Below are 9783 nucleotides of genomic sequence, written 5' to 3' on the forward strand. Positions count from 1 at the left end.
CCATAAATGTTGCTAATCAGGGATTAATGGATATAACTTCTTTTGTTGTGAAAAACCAAAATAAACCTCAACAATGGATATCTTGGCTTTCTTATCAATGAAGAACGTAACAAAATGTGATACTTGGTGTGAATTATAGAATCTTGTGAACCATTGAGTCTTTGTACACAAGTTGCTCCCTAAGCATTAGGCTGAGAGGCATGCCTACCATGGTGTCCGCATCATTACCCCCTTCACCCTCTCACTCATCGAGCTCTGGATAAATGGGCAGAAGATAGCCTCCCATGATCTCGTTAGTCATGGTTGGGCTTGCCTTGTCTCTAATGACATGCCTTTATTGTCCATCTAAACCCTATCAGACCTTCCATGTCACTCAATTGATGCTCGTATCGTGACCCCATGTTAAGTGAGATCACTCATTAAGTTAAAGCATATCGATAAATAGAGGTAAAAAAACTTACTAGGATTCCGTTAACGGTGAGCAAAGCATAAAGAGCCCAGCTTGAGAATCAGGTGCTTTTAATGTCCCAATTGTAGTATAGAGAAGCATCTTTAGCAATGGACTAGGCCAAAGTCTCCTAGAAATGGGTGCTAGAAAAGGTGAGAGCACTATAGTGCCAAGACCTTGTCATTCCACAAGGTGCTATTTATGAGTCAGGTTGTTTGGGAATGCAACCCAAATCTGGTGGCAAGGTTGATTACAGGCTAGAGACCGATAACGAACAAATACCATAAGGGAAGATGAAAAGGATTTTGAAAAGAGAGTTAAAAAATACTTAAAATTGTCAGGAGAGAAAATATGTAGGCTAGCAATGCACTCCGATTGGATGTGGAATGGCAAGAGTCAATCAATCGATCAACTCGAGGCATGGAGTAATGTGGGTTACAATTGTAACCTAAGCCCGAGCTTTTGATAAGCTTGCAAAGACATCGTCACCATGATCATAGAATGCAGCATGTGCCATCTCGACATACCTTGACATCCATGTGCTCTTGACGTTAGCCTGTAGGCTCTCCATCTAGCACGTCTTGAAACATAGACCAAAGAGTTTGATATGTATGCAAGTCAACAAGCTAGAAAACCCATAAAGCATAAGGAAGCTGATTGACGGGATCCCTTACGGGTACACCATTGATCGACTTTGATCTTTTGAAAAGGGTTCAAGTGTGAGCATGCCTGTCGGGACTTGAAAGATGGTGAACTATGCTTAAGTAGGGCAAAGCCAGAGGAAACTCTGGCAGAGGCCCACAGTGATATTGACTTGTAAAACATTTATCTAACTTGGGTATAAGGGCGAAAGACTAATCGAACCATCTAATAGCTTGTTCCCTTCGAAGTTTCCCTCAGGATAACTGGAGCCTTTAGTGAGTTCTATAAGGTAAAGCCAATGATTAGAGACATCAGAGGCATAATGCCCTTAACATATTCTAAAACTTTAAATAGGTAGGATAGCATGGCTATTTTGTTGAATGCACCATAAAATCAAGAGCTCCAAATAGGCCATTTTTGGCAAGTAGTATTGGTATTACGGGATGAACTAGAACCTGAGTTATGGTACCTAACTATGCACTAACCTAGAATCCATAAAGGGTATTGGTCGATTAAGATAGCAGGATGGTGATTATGAAAGTTGAAATCTAGTAAGAAGTGTGTAACAACTCACTTGTCAAATTAACTAGTCTTGAAAATGGATAATGCTTAAGCATATGACCTATACCAGGTCATCAGAGCAAAGGCTCAACTAGATAGAAATCACGTGTGGAATAAAATGGTAAAAACTCATTTGATTTTGATTTCTAGTACGAATACAAACAATTAAAATATGGCCTATTAATCCTTAAGACCTTCAAAATTTGAAGCTAGAGGTATCAAAAAAGTTACACAGGGATAACTAGCTTGAAATAGCCAAGCATTCATAAAGATGTTGCTTTTTGATCCTTTAATGTCAGTTTTTCTTATCATTGTGAAGCAAAATTTACCAAGTGTTGAATTGTTCACCCAACAATAAGTAACATCAACTAGTTTAAACTATCATAAGACAGGTTAGTTTTACCCTATCGATGGCAGTGTCGTAATAGTAATTCAACCTAGCACGAAAGGAACCATTGATTTGCATAATTGGTCGTCACACTTGGTTGAAAAGCTAGTGGCACGAAGCTACCATACGCTGAATTATGACTAAATGCCTCTAAAGTCAAAATCTAGGCTAGAAGCAATGCACGCGCCCATCACCTAATTGTCAACCCATAATAAGGGCCCATGGCCCCCAAGGGCAAGTATCATAAGTGTAGCCCTAAGGTGGATAAGCTGCATGGGCTTATTTAGAGCTCAATTCCCATCAAATGGCAGGTAGAATCCTTTGCATATGACTTGAATATACGATGAGGTATTGTAAGTGATAGAGTTACCTTGCTTCTATAATCCACTGAGATTCAACCCTCTATCGCTTTGATTCATCCCTCCCCTTACACCCACCGAAGTCTTCTTACCTTTTTTCTTTTTACACTGCACCCTTTTAAGGTTAGGGATGAATGGTGTTCTTTATTGCAATTGATTCAATCAAGCAATGACATCCCTCATCTGAGAATCTAAGTAAATGACAACCAAATGCCCTTGGTATTTGTTACAGAGACAGGTTGGCCCTTGGTGCGAGCACTTACCTCGAACTCCACCAGTACATGCTAACATTTGGTGTAGGTTGTTGCCTAGAATGCCATCGACAACAATTAGCCCTTGGATGGTGCAAGCAATATCATCAAACACAATCAACAGATGTTGGCCCGTTGTTGCCCTAGACACCATTAGCAGATGTTGGCCTCTTGGTGTAAGATGTTGCCAAGGACACCATCACCAAATACTAGCACTTGGTACGAGTGTCATGCCCTGGGCAGGCATGCCAGGCACATCAGGTGCACCAGTGCGTGCACTCGAGGTTGAAGCCCGCACACTAGGCACACTGGCGGGAGTTTGTGCGCAAGGCCTTGAAAAGAAAGCCAGAACGCCCGTACAACCAAGGCCTGGCCTGCATGATGCCCTCACCACCTCCAAAAGGGCACAAGAGGGGAGATGCGTAAGGGGATCTTTTAGAAGCCTTCAGGATCAACAGGAGCTTTCTGGTAGATTTGGTTGACCCTCAGAATTAAGAGATGGAATCTTGATTGATTGTAATCTTTGTAATTCCTTGATTTTAGCTTTGGTACTAGGGATTTAGCCATAAGTGTAGCTGTGAGCCTCAACTATAAATAGAGGGCTACTCCACCCTCATTTGTATATCATCATACACTTTTGTTTTAGTGAATACAAAGCATATTCCAACAAGCTATCTTATTTTCTTATTTCTCTCAAACTTGCGTATTTAGCCCTTCCCATTATTCTAGTGCCCGTACATAGGTGTTTTAGGCTGACTTAGGCTAGAATGAGGTGATTCCAAGTCTAAGGCCGCATGAATTTTGAGTCTAACGTCGAAGCCCGTGACAGTTGGTATCAGAGCAAGTTTGGTTCTACATGTTTGTGTTGTTCAGGTTAGATCACAGTCGAGAAAATGGCTTCCCAGAGTGATGTTGCTAGCTAACAACTAGGGCGCAGGAGCAAGGGCATGGAAGAGGTAAGAAGGCCAATTCGAGAGACATCTGGTCTACCAGGGATGGTAGGCTGGCCAAGGTGAAAGTGACCATGGGTGACATGGGGGAGAAGCTTGAAGAGGTAGAGACTCGCATTGAAGCATTAGACTCCATGGGAAAGGAGCTCCAAGGTGAGTTACAAGCTACTCTCAATAAAGGCATGGACGTGATCACCTAAAAGAACGAATCTTTGGAGGCTATAGTGGAGACCATGCATGATGGCATGGAGGCCATCAATAAGAGGATACAAAAGCTCACCAGTGAGCTCATTGCTTATAAGACTGCCATTGGGAACGGTATGTTTGCTAGAGTGTCTAAGTCCAGGATGGATGTCCCCAAGCCTAAAGAATTCAAGGGGATTAAGGTGGCCAATGAAGTAAACAACTACCTGTAGGGTATAAAGCAGTACTTCCAGGCCATGGGCATGTAGGATGAGGCAATAAAAGTAAGCACTGCTGCTATGTATCTTACTGATATGGCATTATTGTGGTGAAGGTGCAGGTGTGATGATGTCAGGCATGGGAACACCAAGATTAAAACCTGGGCAGAGTTCCAAAAAAAGTTCAGGAAGCAGTTTTACCCTGTGTATACCGATGATGAGGTGCAGGCAAAGTTGTGTAGGTTGAGCTAGCAAAGGGACATAAGAGAGTATGTCCAAAAATTCTCTGAGCTAATGCTACAGATCTCGGATCTAGGAAAAAAAGATGCCCTGTTTGCTTTCATAGATGGGCTGAAGCCATGGGTGAAACATGAGCTACAACAGAAGGGAGTTCATGACTTGGCTAAAGCCATGACTACTGCTGAATCCTTGATAGAATTTAGACCATTGAACAAGTTTAAGTCTTCCAAGCCCAAAGGTAAGGGCAAGGACAATAGGGACTGAAAGAAGCAGTCCAAGAGGAAAGACCATGACCAAGAGTCCAAGGATAGGGATCGAGACTGTTCAACTAAGGATGGTGAGAAGAAGCCGCTAGTAGGCAAGTGAAAAACAAATGGGGAGTGAGAGCCGCTTGTATGCTACGTATGTGGAAGGAACCACATAGCACGTAATTACCCATAGAAGGGCAAGCTAGCTACTATAGACAAGGAGTCTTATGAGGAGCTAGAGGTAGAGGCAGCAAAGCTTGGGCCATTGATGCTCAATGCTATCCAGAGTAAGGGAAGTCGTAAGCTAAAAGGCCTGATATTTATGGATCTGATGGTTGCGGGTTAGAAGGTGAATGCATTGGTAGACACAAGTGCCTCACACTTGTTTGTTTCAGGTGATGGAGCCCAAAAGCTCAGACTAAAGGTGCAGAAAGGGATTGGTACCATCAAAATGGTGAACTCCAAGGAGGTTCCAGCTATTGGAGTAGTACGGGGAGTGGAGTTGTAGTTTGGAGACTGAAAAGGTAAGGAGACCATAGAAGTAATACCCTTTGATGACTATGAGATTGTGATTGGGTTAGATTTCCTTTTTTGGATTAATGCCCTCCTTGTGCCTTTTAGCAATTGTATTTGCATCATAGATGCTCGGTGCCAATGTCTAATGCCATTGAGGAAAGGGTCCGGAGTTGGGTCACTGGTGGTGTCAGCCATCCAATTTACCAAGGTGGTAAACAGATAAGAAGACACCTTCTTGGCAGCCTTAAAGCATAAGGAGCCAAGGGAAAAGAAGATCGAGTCACCCTTAGAGGTGCTAAAGGTGCTGAAGACCTTTCGTGATGTGATGCTCGTAAATCTACCTAGCTAGCTACCACCTAAGAGGGAGGTGGACCATAAGATCAAGTTGGTGTCTAAGGCCAAGCCACCAGTAATGTCTCCACTAGAGTTAGAGGAGATAAGGAAGCCACTCAAAGAGTTAGTTGATGCTGGCTTTATTAGGCCATCGAAGGTACCATATGGTACACCGATTCTATTCCAACCCAAGCATGATGGGTCCTTACGACTGTGCATAGACTACCGGGCTTTGAACAAGCTAATCATTAAGAACATGTATCCTATCCCACTCATTGCGGACTTGTTCGACCAACTTAGGAGCGCAAGTGGTTCACCAAGCTGGATTTGAGGTTGGGCTACTACCAAGTCAAGATCGCAGAAGGAGATAAGCCCAAGATAGCATGTGTCACTCAGTATGGTTCATATGAGTTCCTGGTCATGCCATTCGGACTCACGAATACCCCAGTAACATTCTGCACCCTTATGAATAAGGTACTTCAGTCGTTCCTTAATCGGTTTGTTATGGTTTATTTGGATGACATTGTGATCTATAGCTAGACTTTGGGAGAGCATGTAGACCACTTGAGGTAGGTGATTGAAGTGTTACGGGTATACAAGCTGTTTGTTAAAAGGGAGAAGTGCTCATTTGCCTAGCAGGAGTCCCATTCCTAGGCCACATAGTGGGAAGTGACAGGATACGCATGGATGAAGGCAAGGTGCGCGTCATCCTAGACTGGGAACCATCAGCCAAGGTCATTGAGTTGAGGTTATTCCTTGGGTTGGTCAACTACTACAGGCGCTTCATCAAAAGCCACTTAGCAATAGCCATGCCATTGACTGACTTGCTCAAAAAATGGAAAGCATGGGAATAGAGTGTAAGGTGCCAGGAAGCCTTTGACAAGTTGAAGCAGGATGTGAATGAGAAGCCAGTCTTAGCTTTGCTAGACCATGCCAAGCCATATGAGGTGTATACGGATGCATCAGACTTTGCTATAGGGGGCATGTTAATGCAGAAAGGACATCCAGTCGCATTCAAGAGTAGAAAGTTGAATGAGACTAAGTGTAAGTACACAGTCTAAGAGAAGGAGATGACTGCAGTGGTGCACTACTTGTGCATTTGGCGCCATTACCTGTTGGGGTCAAGGTTTGTGGTTAGGATAGACAATGTGGCAATCAGCTACTTTCAGACACATAAGAAGCTATCCCCAAACAGGTGAGATTGTAAGATTTTCTTACGAAATTTGATTTCTAGATGGAGTATAAGCCAGGGCAGGCAAACCTGGTGGCAGACACCCTGAACAAGAAGGCTAACCTTGTTGCCATTAGCCAACCAGAGGGGTCATTGGTGCCACGCATCAAGGAGGGACTTGTGCGTGATCCTACAGCCAAGGCTCTCATAGAGTACACCCAGCAAGGTAAGACTAGGTGGTTTTGGGTGTAGGATAGTTTGTTGTACACCAGGGGTAGTAAACTGTTTGTGCCGCAGCATGGAAAGCTCATAAAAAAGTTTTGTAAGAGTACCATGATTTAAGGTGAGTTGGACATCTAGGGGTGAGCTGTACCTTGGTGTTGCTAGAGGACCGATACTACTAGCCACACATGAGAGATGATGTGGAGGCCTATGTGAAGACTTATCTTATGTGCCAACAGGACAAGGTAGAGCTCAAGAAACTAAATGGTCTCTTGGAGCCATTGCCAGTGCTAGAGCAACCATGAGAGAGTGTTTCTCTGGACTTTATAGTTGATCTACCTAAGGTAAAAGGGTTCAGAAGCATCATTGTAGTGGTGGATAGGTTTTCCAAGCATGGAATCTTCATTCCAGCAACCAAAGAGTGCCCAGTCAAAGAGGCAGCTCAATTGTTCTTGAAGAACATGGTTAAGTACTTAGGAGTGCTGAAGATCATTGTTAGTGATCAGGACGGACATTTCAAGAGCAAGTTTTGGACTGAGTTGTTCAAGCTATTAGGGTCAGACTTAAACTTTTCCACCAGCATGCATCTACAGACTGATAGGTAGACTGAACGTGTGAATGAACTATTGGAGGTCTACCTCAGGCACTATATGAGTGCCACACAAAGGGACTGGCCAAAGCTGCTAAATGTTGCGTAGTTTTCTTATAACTTGCAAAGGAGCGAGGTAACGAACTAGAGCCCATTTGAGGTTGTGATAGGTCAACAACCACTAACACCTTGTTCAATTACTGCAAGTTATACAGGGCCGAATCTAGCAACATACAAGTTTGCCAAGGCTTGGTAGGAGCAAGTTAACTTGGCTAGAGTCTGTCTATATAAGGCGACAAAGAGGTTGAAGAAGTAGATAGACCAGAATAGGCGGGATGTGCAGTTCTAGGTTAAAGACTTGTTGTTGGTGAAGTTGCATCCCATTGTGTGCCACAGGGGGCTGCACAGAAGTCTAGTCCAAAAGTATGAAGGACCTTTCTGAGTAGTCAAGAGGTTAGGCAAGGTTGTCTACAAGCTGGATATGCCACCCAAGCTGAAGGTACACCCGATGTTTCATGTAAGCATGATCAAGCTGTTCCATAAGGATGAGGAAGATCCAGGACGGGTAGAGTCGAAATGTGTGCCATTGGAAGTAAAGGCTTCATATAAGAAGGAGGTCCACAGCATCATAGTTGATCGAAAAGTGAGACAGAAAAACTACCAACCAAGATAAGAGTACTTAGTACGTTGAAAGGGACTTCTAGATAGTAAGGCGAGCTGGGAACCAGTAAAGGACTTATAGCAGTTTGGGGACTAGATTAGGTAGTACCATACAGAGGACGCATAAAGGCGTTGCACAATTAGGTGAAGGAGAATGTCACACCTTGGGCGGGCACTCCAGGCACATCAGGCGCACCAGCACACGCACTCGAGGTTGAAGCCCGCACACCAGGTGCACTGGGGAGAGTTTGTGCACAAGGCTTTGAAGTGAAGGCCAGAATGCCCGCATAGCCAAGGCCTAGCCTGCATGATGCCTGTACCACCTCCAGAAGAGTCCAAAAGGGGAGATGCATAAGAAGATCTTCTAAAAGCCCTCAGGATCAGTAGGAGCCTTTTGGTAGATTTGGTTGACCTTTAGAATCAGGAGATGGAATCCTGATTGATTGTAATCTTTGTAATTCTTTGATTTTAGCCTTGATACTAGAGATTTAGCCATAAGTGTAGCTGAGAGCCTCAACTATAAATAAAGGGTTGCTCTACCCTCATTTATATATCATCATACACTTCTGTTTTAGTGAATACAAAGCATATTCTAGCAAGCTATCTTATTTTCTTGTTTCTCTCAAACTTGCGTATTCAACCCTTCCCATTGTTCTAGTGCTCGCATGCTGGTGTTTTAGACTGACTTAAGCTAGAAGGAAGTGATTCCAAGCCTAAGGTCGTACGAATTCTGAGTCTAAGGTTAGAGCCCGTGACACGAGCAGTTGCCTCGACCATCGTTGACACAACCTTTAGTATAGGTTGTTGCCTTGGACAGCTCTTTTGGAAAATGTTGGTAGTTGGTGTGGCATCTGTACCGTTACCTTCCCACCTAAGGCACTTCTCTTCCCTTTGATCGCCATCAGCACCAAATGATGCTTGGTGCATATGTCACAAGCTAGGGTCTTAAACCAAACTCTATACAGCCTTCAATAGGCAATTAACTATATCTGCCTAAGTCAGCCTACAAAACTCAAGTGCTCAACATAATTTTAGCTTGTCAAAGATTGTGCTATAGTACTGGGCCTTCTAGAAGCTCACAAATACTAATCTTTCCAGGACTGTATTCAGATGCGCTTGCACTTAGGTCTGATCATGCACCCGTACGTCGATCATCAGTGCTCAGATCTGGGTCTGATTATGTGTTTGCACATTATTCACCAACACCCGCACTTAGGCTTGGCTCAATTCTGCCAAACCTGAACAGCATGCCTAAGCCTTTGGAGTATTGACCACTATCTATGCCACTATTTTGGGCTAGTAGCCCATGACCTGAGCCTTCAGTAAGCCTTAAGGCCTAGTTCTTCTGACTATTAAACCCTATCTTGCTAGAACTATAGATACTTCTCAACTTGAAGATAATCCCTAAGCTTGGACCAGCTTGTGGACCGTGACACATGCACATGCCTCAACCACCATTAGGACATGTTGGCCCTTGGTCTCGGCATATGCTTCGACCACCATTAGCACATGCTAGGCTATGCACCCTGCGCAGGTATCCTAGGCTAAGGTCATATATCATGTGCACCACAACCAGACAGTAAGTGGGTTTAGGCACATCTTTATATTTCTATTATGCTATTACCATTTTTATGGCTTGTAAATTCACATAACGCTCACCAACGTTGACACCTTGGCCTTACTCAATTTTGCCAAACTTGAACACCGTGCCTAAGCCTCTGAAATCTTGATCACTGCTCGTACGATTATTCTGGGCTAGTTCCTTGTGACTTGTACCTCCAATAGACCTTAAGGCCTGGTCCAC

The 9783-nt window shown here is 43.7% G+C and overlaps 2 pseudogenes; both read left to right on the forward strand.

The window, feature by feature from the left end:
• Nucleotides 1-62: 62 nt before the first annotated feature.
• LOC149519312 (5.8S ribosomal RNA) lies at nucleotides 63-218 on the forward strand (annotated as a pseudogene).
• A 174-nt stretch (nucleotides 219-392) lies between these two features.
• Nucleotides 393-2458, forward strand: LOC149519313 (25S ribosomal RNA; annotated as a pseudogene).
• Nucleotides 2459-9783: the final 7325 nt, after the last annotated feature.

Source organism: Durio zibethinus, chromosome 4, assembly GCF_047325235.1.
Source record: "Durio zibethinus cultivar Kanyao isolate XHJ-2024 chromosome 4, ASM4732523v1, whole genome shotgun sequence".
Classification (NCBI taxonomy): Eukaryota; Viridiplantae; Streptophyta; class Magnoliopsida; order Malvales; family Malvaceae; genus Durio; species Durio zibethinus.